This window comes from Halichoerus grypus, chromosome 2, assembly GCF_964656455.1.
Source record: "Halichoerus grypus chromosome 2, mHalGry1.hap1.1, whole genome shotgun sequence".
In the NCBI taxonomy this organism is placed as follows: Eukaryota; Metazoa; Chordata; class Mammalia; order Carnivora; family Phocidae; genus Halichoerus; species Halichoerus grypus.
Genome location: NC_135713.1, coordinates 16048903 through 16062307, shown reverse-complemented (window position 1 = coordinate 16062307; position 13405 = coordinate 16048903). Strand labels below are relative to the sequence as shown.

Sequence of the window (13405 nt, the reverse complement as noted above, 5' to 3'; positions counted from 1 at the left end):
GTTAACTTATAAATTGCTCTACCCACCGCACAGTTTTTCAAGCAACATCTCAGTCATTTTCTTGATCCTATTTTCTTCACCATGCCCCACCTCCCATTCCACCACCTCTACATCTCTCAGAAAGTTTCCTTTTCTCTGTCTATTCCCCAGAGCACAAACCTCTTCTGATCACTACTTCCATCTTCTTCTAGATCAGCATCATCTGCTGCATGGACTGATGATTATAGTCTTCTGATTTGTAATACCCACTAATCTCATCGACCTCCCAAAACATTCTCCACAAAGTTGCAAGAGTGATCTTCTGAAAATACACATTTGAATAAATCATTCTCTTATATCTATCATAACAATGATTTACATAATCTTCATATGTGACTTTTCAACACTTTATACTCAACACTTAGTATAGCATTTAGTACAAGTAGATAATTTATGAGTAAATGAATGAATAATTTCAATTATTTTACCATCACCATTAGAAATAAGACTGTGTGTAATGGTCCCAGAATGCTAGTTATAAATCCCAGCTTTTCTACCTACTGATTGGTTCAATTCTCTGGGCTTCAGTTTCCTAATCTCTAAAGTAATACTAGTAACTATGGCATAGGGTTGATAAAAAATTAAATGTGTTACTAGACACAAAACCATTAGAAGCATGCTTGTTACATATGATGATGGTGATAATGATATTGATGATGATGATCAACTAAATTATCTAAATATACAAATTTTTCCATTTTGCCTTAAAAGGAAACAGAATTAATTATATATTTGGGGGGCATTTTTGAAGCTTATACATCTCTAGAAATGAAAGGCATTAATAAAAAACTGGAATTTCAATATTAAAGGAATATTTCATTTTTCATAAATTCCTCTAATGCATTTATTGGTTTCTTGCTTCTAATACCAAATGATTTCCAAATCAGTGATGACCACATTGTTCATTAACAACCAGACAAGCAGGCAATACAAGAAGCTCTCGGAAACTCACAGGTGGCAGGGAGTGGCAAAGTGGAGCACTGGGTGGGATAATATCAAAGCAAAAACAAGCAGGTTTTTTTGATTATCCATCTCCCCCAATTATTCCTCCGTACTGCACTCCTTTCCACAATGGAATAGGTGCATGTGTGTGGTGGTATTAACCATCAGAAAAGATGGCTCAATCATGCAGAATTTTATAGTAGGTGAAACAAATGAAGAAAGAAGCTGATGACTGACTTGGACAGCTAGCATTTTCTGAAAACAGAACAATTTACCTTTGTAAAGTTGTCAAGTGAATTGTCCTTTATTTTACTGAGATAACATCTTTTCTCTTTCTAAATTTTCTTTCTTTCTTTTTGCTGTTACAGTTAGGGTAGGATATTTATACTGACATTTGAGAGACAAATGTTATCAGCTTCTCTCTCCCCCCCCCCCCCCCGCCCCACACTGTGGATAACAGCCAAAATAATTTGGATCCAATTCAACAGAGGCTACATTTTTTTTTCTTTTTTTTTTAGCCATTTAAGCCTATGTTAGGGTTTTAAAGACCTTCAGTAACTCCCCTACCTCCTTCCAAGGGAAAAAATAAATCAATTTTCTGGGATATCTATAGCTCTTTTTTGGTTTCCATAGTAGTCAAGGGCAAGCTAAGAAGAAGGAGAAAAAAAAAAAAAAAAAAAGATTTATTTCCAACTCTAGCGAAAGCTGAGTCCCAAGATAAAAGAAGAAGCCAAGCATAATGAGAAAAAGGAAAGTAAAAGAAAGCAAACTCCTATAGGTCCATACTGAATATGACCTTTGTTCTGAAAATCCAAAGAGTAATAAATTATAAGAGAACATAGGACATCATTTGTGTCATTGAAGCTCTATCTATTGCTTGACTGGGGAGCTGAGTGACAATACACAGATGGAGGGCAATGAATTTATGGAATTATGTGCCAGCTCCCTGGATAGGGCTTGAAATGCGCACTTGCTGTTGGCACTAGAATCGGGGTTTTGTTTGCTCTAATGCCAGTACTGAATGCTCACACTCTGCTTCTGGTGCCAAAGTTAGATGCTCAGATTTGAAAGCTAAAATTTATCAAGTTTTAAGCACTGCCTCTCCAAAGCCAAATGATAATGGTATAAAAAGGTACATTTTTTTTTTACTTTAATTTAAAAGTAGAACTGCTGCATTAAAATAAATTCACTCTCCTCAAATAATTCAGATATGAAACAATTCCTTGTCAATGAGCTCATCTAAAAGATGCTAGAAAGCTTTTTCTGTCTACTTCTGTTTTCCATTAGATAGTATGGCCTTGTGCCAATTTCTTCTGGCTTTTAGATTTAGATTATATTTCTTTTCTCTGTCCTAGACACTAGTCATATATCTTGATCTTAAGAACTGCTTAAACACAAATAATAATTCTTTCAAAGAAATTAAAATGACCATATTTAATGAAATAGTCCCCAGCCAATTAAAAAAAATGCGGTCCCATTGTAAGTCACAGCTCACTATTCCATTTCATCTTGGGAGCACAAAATTCTTCTTATTTTATAATACTGAACGTCTTACACATCCTTTTCTGGATACATCCTGCTCATAATATGAAAGGCCATAGAAACTTCCAATATTCTCTGTAACAAGAAATGCTTATTAAGTGTTTCATATTGCACTCCTGAAGCCCTAAACTCTATGTCAGCAGTTCTCATCCTTTTTTCCACCATAGAATTATCTAAGGAATAATATAAGAAGTACCTTTGCCCTGGCCCCACCCCAGACCAATTGAATCAAAATCTCTACAAGTAGGCCTTAAACATCAATGCTTTTTAAAGCTCGCCAGTCGATTCTAAAGTACAGTTAGAATTGGGAACACTCTTTTGTCAAGGAATATTCTCTGTCTTTATTGAAGCAAAGCAAGGATGTATGGATGGAGTACAGCCAAGTTAAGAGTAATCCTAAATCAGTGATCCTACACTTGATCTTAGCCAAGAGGCTGAGAAGTGGTCAAAATTAGTGATCCTAAAAGAAAAAAATATATGTCCCCTGTCTAGTTACTTACCAATATTTAGCAAGATGAGAATTAAGGATGCTATAAAGAAATGCCAGACTTTGTTTTTACTTTACTTTGCATTTCCTTTATGTGTATTTTTTCTTAGGAACATTACCATATAAAGAATAGAAGAGTGGAGGAGTTACTAGGATGTAGAAAGGGAATGCATAAATGTGAACATTGTCCTATAAATTCTGTTCACAGTGAGTTTGCTGCTCAAAAATGGACTGTAAAATCCCTTTTCTCCCTGTCATGCAAACAAGGGCAAATGGGAAACAGCACTCACTTGTGGTCTGCTAGAGAAACATTCATAGGCAAAACTTAGAGCAATAGCAGGAGTGTGGGTCCCCATGGTCCTTTCTAGGACAGCACACAGAGTTATTTCTGACTTTGGGAGAGCCTTCTCTTGAGCTGTAGGACTGTTAAACTGCACAAGTAGGGAGTTAGGCTTCCTGTCTGGTACAATCAGGGCCATGGAACAGAGAAATATGACATAGCAGAAGCTTGGCTCTAACTCTATCCTGACAGCCCAGTATTGGAAGCTGGGCATGATACTAACCCTTCCTTTGATAGGATCAAATACTAGGATCTAATCCTTGTGATTACAGTTATGTGATCTGGCAAGCTATATCAGCATTCATGATGAGGAGAGGCCCAAGCCCCTTTTCTGGTGTTAGAGAACCTGGGATTTTTGAGCCTTGGCCAAGATTGATTGCATTAAAATGAGAGGCATTGCCTATTTTGCCCCAGGGCTTTACTAGAGGCCAGATATTTTCCTGGGAGGCTAACCAGTAGGAGATCAAACTTGAACAAGCTAACACTACTCCTCTCATTTAAAGGACAGCATCATACCCATTGTGTTGGTAACCCATACTATATAGCTCAAGAGGACTGTCAAGCTAATCATCAGCATCCTAGGAGACAATAGAAACTGTTTGGAAATGGCTGAGCATCACACTGTTTTTGCAAACCATACATACCTGAGACTGATAAAGAAGGGTAACTTTTAAGAAAAGCCTATGGACATGAACCATCTAGTCTATAAAGTATAACAAGGATGGTCTTCTATGCAAATCAGTACCTACAGCCATGTTCCAAGTGTCCTGCCAATTCCAGGGATCCCAAATCATCTAGAGGAAGGAGGAACCATTCTACACCACTTGCTAAGCCATAGGTGCTAGTCCAATACCTTCTACATGGCAGGCATTAAATTAAAATACATGGACTCAATAAAATAATGTTAGCCAATGTCTCTTGAGCACTTAATATGAGTTGGAAACCATTCCAAGTGTTATTCTTTATTCGTCGCAACAACCCTGTGAAAGAGTTACTATGATTATCCTATTTTTAGAGGAAAGGATCGAAGCATGGAGGTTAAGTCACTAGCCAAAGATTATGAGATAAGTAAGTGGCTGAATTTGATTTCACATTATGCTGTCTGGATCCTGACTCTCCCCCACTACTTGTCACAGGCATGACTGAACTACATATTGTGGACAATGAATTGTCAAGGATCATTAATAACAGTGGGGAAACTAGTTAGGATGTTATTATAATAGTTGATGTGACCTAGATGAGGATATGTCTTTGGAATAAGGAAAAAAAGTAGACAGATTCAAGGGATAGTTAGGTGGTTGAATCAGCAAGGTTGGTGATTGAGTAATTGCAATGGGTAAGCAAGAAAGACCTATCAATCACTATTCTCGGTTTTCTATCTTGTGGAATGAGATAAGGAGCACTGGAGATAAGGAGGTGTGTGTCTGGAAATCACAAATTTAGTCTGGACATGATAAGTTTGACAAAGACTACAATATTTCTTTTGGAGTAATCAAATAAATTGTATGTATTATTTACATTTCCTTTAATGATCATGACAAAAGAAGTTGCTTTGACTGGAGTTTTGAACTGGGTATTCAGCAAATATGTGGGAGGCAAATAATTTACAGAAGAAGGAAAATTGAAAAAATGTGTTCAGAGAGCATCCTATGCAGCTTGTCATTAAGAATCAGGCAATGGAAGGGCAACCCACACCTCATATTGAGAAGATGGTCTACCAAATTAGCAAAATGATGCCTAGAATTAGGGAAACTCTAATTCTCTAATTCTCAGTGCAATTGAGATGGAAGAAATACAGAATATATTTTCAATAATACAGAGAAATGAAAAATTAAATGAAACAAAAAGCTTGATCATTGCCAGGATTGTGGCTAGAACTCAATACAGAATTCAAAGATACCTACATGATTTATAGTATGGATGTTTTAAGAAATAGTACAGAAGTGATTGTGAATTTTGTAAGCCAGGTATTGGGGAAAATTAATTTTTACTTTAATTACTAGGAAACATTTATTTTTACTTCTTTTATCAAAAAGAATCAATTACTATTGATGATTAAGTAACTATGACAAGAAACATGAGAAAACAAATTTTGGCAGCTAAACATATACCTATGATCTGATAATTTTAATATATCTAAAACTAGGATTAGGAAAAGAAACAGTGTATATAAATATTTGGAAGTAATGTTGTGTTATACAGGCCTTTCCATAGGAGATCAGGCATCAACTTATCTTAGCTACCAACCAAAATTAATAGGGTCACTGCAGATATCCTTGAATAAATTTTATAAACCTTGTTCTGTTTTAGAAAGACTCTTATCTAAATATCTGCCTAGTCTATTCCCATGCACCCTTGAGTCATTAAATAGCTACCAATATATTCTTTGTCAAACATTTAATGTTTCGGTTTCATGTAACAGTAGGTCTCCCCAAATAATGTTCTACTTGTGCAATGATATTGTTACAACTACTATAAAATTCTTATTAAAAAATAGTTACAGGGGTGCCTGGGTGGCTCAGTCAGTTAAATGTCTGCCTTCAGCTCAGGTCATGATTCCAGGGTCCTGGGATCAAGCCCCATGTCAGGGGTCTCTGCTCAGTGGGGAGCCTGTTTCTCCCACTCTCTCTCTCTGTCACTCCCCCTGCTTATGCTCTCTCTCTCTCTGCCAAATAGTAAATAAAATCTTTAAAAAAAATAGTTACATAGTTCATGTTAATCACTATAGGAATAAAATCTAGATAAATGGATATGGATGTGGTGTAGCTACAGTTATAGGATGGCTATACATAATCATTGTCTAATATTTGTTATTTAAATGACATTGAATTGAGAATGTGAAAACACATGTTCTAATGTCCAAACTAACTCCATGTCCCTTAGGGAAAACCACTCTCTCTTCTTTATTTTCTGTTCCTTCACAAAATCCATAAGGTACTCAACCATTCTTTAAAATATGTATTCCCGTATATAAATCATGTATCCTTATACAATGTCTTTATTCTATTTTTAATTATCTTTAAAGGTAAATAGTTGAACCAGATGATCTATAGAAATTTTTCTAGGTCTAATTATTATTTCTTATTTCATTGGGTGAGGGATGATTAGATTAGCTGGTTAGATCAATTTAGCAATTATTCATTGAGGCCCCAAAATAGATGATTTTGTTTGTTATAACAAATACTAAAAAGGGCAACCTGGGTGGATCAGTCAGTTAAGTGGTGGACTCTTGATTTCACCTGAGGTCATGATCTCAGCATCCTGAGACTGAGCCCAGTTGGCTCTGCACTCAGCAGGGAGTCTGCTTCTCTCTCTCTCCCTCTCCCTCTTCCCCTCCCCCTACTCGCACACTCTCTATCTCTTTAAAAATACATAAATAAATCTTTTTTTTTTTTTAATACTAAAAAAAAATAACAAAAATATCTCCTGACCTCAATGTGCTCTATTTCTTTTTTCTGGAAGAATAGGACAAGAGAATGGAATCTTGAAAGACTTTGGCAAAGCTGGGTTCTGCCCTCAACACTGTCAAATAGAAGTTTTATCACCTTTGTAAAGTCACTTCCTTTTTTGGGATCTTAGTTTCTAATTTGCAAAATGGAAATGGTAATGCCTTACTCAAGATTATTTTTCAAGTGTCTGGCACAATAATTGGTACAAAGCCCTACATTACAAATCACAGCCACACAGAATGATGAATGTGGCAATGTAAGATACTCAACCAATGCTTCAGAAACTGAAAAAAAAAAAGAAAGAAAGAAAGAAAGAAACATTTATATCTGACTAAGTTAAAGAAGGATCTGTCTTAAATTATTCAGAGTTCAGCAGACAGACAAAGGACAGAGGGCCCTTTGGGCACCATTGTATACAGAAGTGTGAAAGGCTAGGAAGCAGAGGGACTATTTGAGGGGGTGGGGATGATACCAGGTAAGGTGAATTTTTGGCATTTATCTGTTAAGTAAGAGACACAGTGCAGATTTTTAAGCAGGACAGTGACATAATCTAAATGCATTTGAATTTATTTTCACAGTGGCACTGAGATCATTTGGAAGTGTTGGAATAGAAGACAACCGAAATAATAATCTAGACCAGAGAGGATAATGGCCTTAACCATGGGGATAGCATTCAGAATAAATAAAAGGTGACACAGGCACAGAGAGTCAGAACACAAAATAACATTTTTCCTTGATCACTTTTCCACCTTAAAATCCACATAGTCTAGTACTATAATTACCCTCCCATAGTACTCCAAGCTCCCTTCACATACTCTTATTTTTTGCCTTGTATATCTTATTAAAGTCCAATCTAAATTCAATCCAGCAATATTTTTTTCCCCAATCCTGTATGGAGAATGTAGAATAAAAAGGAATATCTAGGTTCAAGGGAACATTTTAGGCCAAAGCTAAAAATTTATAATACAGAATGTAGAGTTGGTAGTTCATTAGAAGAGAGAAAAAAAAAAAAAAAAAAAATACTTCTTCAGATCTGTATTTCTTCCTCAGATCTATATTTCTAATTTCTTGCCAGGAATCACTATTGACTGTCCCACAGACACATCCTATTCAATGTGACTTAAAAGGAACTAATTATCTTTTCTCCCAATACATAATTTCTCTTGTTTATCCCTTGCCAATGATGTATCCATCCACCTAACCTAAGTTGAAAGCAATGGAGTCACCTTCAATGTATAGGTTTCACATGCAATTTGATGCCCCTTATTGATATAGGGCCAGAGAAAAGGAAATGACTAAGGTCTACTATTTGGGAAAGCTTGAGAAAGAGGGAAAGAGGAGAATAATTTTGTAGCTGAGTATTTGGCTCAAATCCTTCCCGAGTAATATATCAATAGTGTCTTTGATTAGTCTTCCCTCCTAGTAATTTCTCACCTAGGAGTTCCTTTCCATTGTCCTCAATCCCATTTAACATTAGAAATTGTACAGCAGTGTACTATGTATTCTGGTTTGTTTACTTACGTTTTTGTTTTGTATAATAATACTACGAGTTATATGTATATTCCTGTAAAGGGAATCATATCCATAGACCAAACAAAAAAAATTGAAGCTAATGTAAATGTTTATGATTTTTGTCTAACTCGGTTATATTCCTTGATATTTATTTGCTAATTTACCTTTGGGGAAAAATACATTGGTATATTTCCCTCAGTTTTAGATGATCAAATATGCATGATTAGCTTTGGCATGAATGCAAATAGTAATTTATTTTCCTCATATTATTGGTTTACAGTCAATTGAAATGGTCTTTGAGCTATATTTGCCTGGGTAAATGTTTTGCTGGTATTTTTTTCTTATTCTGATTTTTAATTCTAGTAATGTTTATTGAGCATATACTATATGCCATATTTAAATTTTTTCTCATTTAAGCTAGCTTGATCACATATAAATAACCTAAAATAATACACTTTAAAATAATTTGAAAAGGCTTTTCTAGTTGAAAACAACAGCAACAACAACAACAGCTATATACTGAGAAGGTTAATAATGAATGAGGCAATATAGATCCAGTAAGAAAAGCCAAAATATACCAACTTAGGTCTTCATTTATAATATATTTGCTTTCCCAATTAGCCAGTTTTATGAAGCTAATATAAAATCAAATTAATTTAGTTATCTTTTCACAGTACATGAATGACAAAATATTTCCAAATTAAGTCACATTCTTAGCAAGGATAGACACCCTCAATATATTCATTTATGGTTTTCATGGTTCCAGTAAGAAAGTATATATAATCTATAATTAGTTTAATATTTTATAAAGCAGTTATAACAATAGTCTAGTTGAGGACATTGAATTTGACCATATCATACTTAATGCAAGATGGCACTCATTGGCGTTTTTTTAAATTTAAAATGACTTCATCCCGATAAGTTGCTCTTTAGTAATTAATTAATGTTTTGGTTTAACAGTTCTAAGTTCAACCTATAAATTTATGTCTTCTATGTTATACTAGCACAAGACATTTCTGGAGTTTCTCACTGAACATTACTAAATATTCAATTTGTGCTAATGTTTTTCTTTTGACTTAATAGCACTGATAACTCAGATATATTTGTTTTAAGAAAGAAAAAAATGAGGGGCACCTGGGTTAAGTACCCGCCTTCAGCTCGGGTCATGATCCCAGGGTCCTGGGATCGAGCCCAGCATCGGGCTCCCTTTCTCCCCACCCCTGCTTGTGCTCTCTCACTCTCTCTGTCAAATAAATAAATAAAATCTTAAAAAAAAAAAAAAATAAAAAAAATAAATAAATGAACAATTTGTAATCTAAGTTATACTAATGAAGGGAATTGCAGACCTAAAATTTGAAGCAGTTTCTCTATTCTTTTCTATTAATACTTACTTTTAATTCTTCTTTAAATATATATTCTACTATATGTGCACTTTAAAGTCTCATAGTATTTCATTGTGTGCTCATATATTCAAATAACTTCATTTATGATTAAATACTTTATTATAATTTAAAAGCATTCTGTCTTTGAATATGTATTTTAGGTTTAAAATTCTTAGGTGTGAAATCTTTGTAGTTCTTGTGTAGCTTCTAATTTAAAAAAAAAGAAAAAAACCCTACATAGGTCTATATAGAAACTTTAGCTATATAAAGTGTAAAGTAGTAACAATGGGAATAATGATAATGTAGCTTTCAAAACAATCATCTCTAAAAAGGCAAACTTTATTGAGAGAGAGAAATATGATGTTAGCGTATTTATTCTGCTAATTGTGTCATCTTGAACGCATGCCCAACTGTGGTGATAAAAGATCAAACCAAGCTTTATGCTATTGCTTGGATCCAGTTATAAGGGATATTCCACCCTGAGCAGGGAGGCATTATATGCACCGTCTTATTTAAAATCTTGCCATTTGGCACCTAAGCCCTGATGCAGAATTCCAACCAAATAGTAAGCAGGAATGATGCCAACCTAACAGATGAGCAGAAGACCAAAGCCAAGAGTCCATGTTCACATATCAAATGTGTTTACTTAGGGCAGGATTCCCAGTTATAAATCTTCAAACATGTTCAGAAAATTGTGCCAACATGAGGATGTTGCCCTGCCTTTAATCCATCTAGAGCAAGGATTAACCGTGAATTTATTTTTAGAGATGCACCTTAGCCACAAAGGTTTACCTTTTCAAGCTGGAGAAAGAATTGGTAATTCTGGATTTGTACATTTAATTGTTCAATCCTTACTCTGTTGTTCATCCAGTGGTTTATTGTAGTTAGGATAATTTAAATACCATTAATTCAAAAATTTATATTGATTGCATTCATTCATGCTAACTTCTTGTATTTTTTTAACTCTTGTTTATTAATGATAAATTGGTAGAACATAGAGGGTGGATTTTTAAAGGAGATGATTGCCAGTTTCCTTAATATTGCAACAATATTTACCAAAAGCTGTAAATAAGGCTAAAATAATAGCATATATTTGAACTTTACAAGAGAGTAAAAATGAATATTTTATTGGGTCATGCCAATCACAGATGACTTTGATGAAAAAGTGTAAAAAAATAAGTTGCAGATATTTTGAGAAACTCAGTATTATGGTTCTTAAAAGATTTGATGTTACTTTTTAAAAATATGTAACTAAGAAATGTTTCAGAGAAAACTACTGGAAAACTATTACTGTGTTTACTAAAATGGACTAATATGTATCCCTAGCTGAAGTTTAATGGATGTATAATAAAACTTGCTGAGATCCAGTATGACTCACAAAAGTAGTTAAAAAAGACACTGGTATTCTTGTCACATAATTTAGCAAATGACAGGGGCCCAAACTTCAGAGAATGTTAAGCATCTAAAGGCCACAGTTTACAAAGAAAATGTGTCCTAAGGAGTTCTAAGAGGAAAATCATTCTTTTAGCTATTTCTAGTGTGAGAACAACATGAACTCTCAAAAGGTACAAATGCTATAAAAATAAAGCTTCCAAATGCTTGATATTCCATATGAAAGCCAAATTCTAATCTCTAGTTTGTATTACAAGATTGTCTCAACATAAGGTGCAATTCTTAAGAAAACCTTTATGATTTTATTAAATTAGTCAAGCATGCTAATTATAGAAATATTAGTATAAATGTACACTAAAAATGGCTAATAAATCACTCCAAATCTACATCGGGCTTAAAAATGCAAATAGTTTATAATTATTTGTACATGTGTTTATGCATTAAAGTGAGATCACACTAAATGGTATTGAAACCTGCTTTTCTTTTTTCACTTAAAAATATATTGTGACCATCTTGTAATTTAAAACAAAAATATGCATCTACTGCATCCATTTCAAATTAACACTATATTTTAGGACAATTAAGTTGTTTGCAACTTTGAACCTTAAAAAACAAACAAACAAACAAACAAACAAAACATACTATGTAAATTCCTTAACATATAGCCTGGGGCACAGCTGAATGTTTTCTCAGGTTCTGACCCTGTAAGTGATATTGCCCGGCCAAAGGTTACACATTTTTCTAGGCATTTTCTAATGCCTTCCAGAAAATTAACTCTGGTAAAAACTCCTTCCAGCAATGCAAGAGGATGAGTTCCCTCCTAAACAAAAAATGCTAGCTAGCTATAATTAGAATTTTTTTTTCAATCATTTGTCATTTGGTAAGAAATAACTCAAGTGTCATTTTAAATATTTGTTTTTTCTGTTGGTTATAAATGACTTTGAATTATTTGGCCTATATCTCATTGAACAAATTTATATTATGTGAATTCCCTGTTTGAATGTAAGCTCCAATAGTAGAAGTTTATTTTTTTGTTTGATTTTTATCCCAGTACCTAGAACACTTTTTATAATATAGGAGGCGCTTATCTTCAACTGTTTTATGTAAATTAACAATTTGGGGGATCATAATTTCTTGTTCTTTGTACACTTTTCTTTCTGGGTATTTGAGGTACACCTGTGTTGATTTGTTGTTGGTTTTCTTTTTTCTTTTTTTTTTTAACTGTAAAGTTGTTAACCCCTTGTCTGCCATTAAATTCCACACTATTTGTTCTCAGTTACCTGAAATGTGTACATAGCATTTTTCCTGCTCCTTCCTTTTCTTTCTCTCTAATTTTTATTTTTAAAATGTATACTGTTAAGTAACTTAATCACTTTCTATCTTTGGAGTCATGCTTAAAAATCTATCATTTTCCTTAAGCTTATCACCTTTCCTTAAGCTCATCAACCTGCCATCTTTTCATATATACATATTGAATTCCCCCTGGAATTTTTTTCTCAGAGTGGTTTAGGCAAATGATTGCATTTCCTCTTAATTTCTAACCTGTTGTTTTAAGACTAATAATTAGCTCATTTTTCCTGAAATTGACTTATATACTTATTGTATAATATTATATATCTAGGTATGTTTGGATCCATTTCTCTAGCTTTTGCTCTCTTCTACTGACATGACCATTTTACCCCCAATACCATGTGGTTTTAACTCCATTGATAAAATGTGTCAGTATCTGATAAAGAAAAATTCTGTTTATCTTGATTTTATCCACATACTATCTAAATTATTAAAGTATATAGTAAATACTCATTACAAATGAATTGTTCACCTTATTTATTGTTAAATACGTCATCCTAACCACCTTTTCTTCCATATGAATTTGAGATTTGTTTTGGAGGGAGTGTTTCTAATCCCTTAACTCATTTTTTAAACACATTTTAATTCTTTGGTTAGAAACTGAATGTGTTGATGTTCCTATTTCAAATCAATAAAGGACACATATTGCAAATAAAGTGTATTTTCTATTCAGGGTAGGGAATTAACTCCATATCTGTTGTGTTAGCTAGCCTGAGCATTACTCATATGTCACTAGTTGGACGGCGAAAGATTGAGAATGCAACGAGGTCACCATTGTTCTTGTGCTTCCTCAGTTTCCTATGTGCATATTACATTATAATTAAAGACACATCAGCAGTGAGTCATATGTAATTATTAGGCTTACAGCATATCCAAGTATAGTTAGGTAAAATTTTAGATGCATAAACATTTAGCAACAAATATCTAAGAATATTTTTCCCTTGAGACATTGTTTTCTAATTAAGGAAAT

General features: G+C 33.8%; 1 long non-coding RNA gene across 1 annotated transcript in view; it reads left to right on the top strand.

Moving 5' to 3' along the window:
- Nucleotides 1-13405, top strand: part of LOC144380940 (uncharacterized) — a 385501-nt gene that overhangs the window by 177678 nt on the left and 194418 nt on the right. The window lies entirely within an intron of this gene.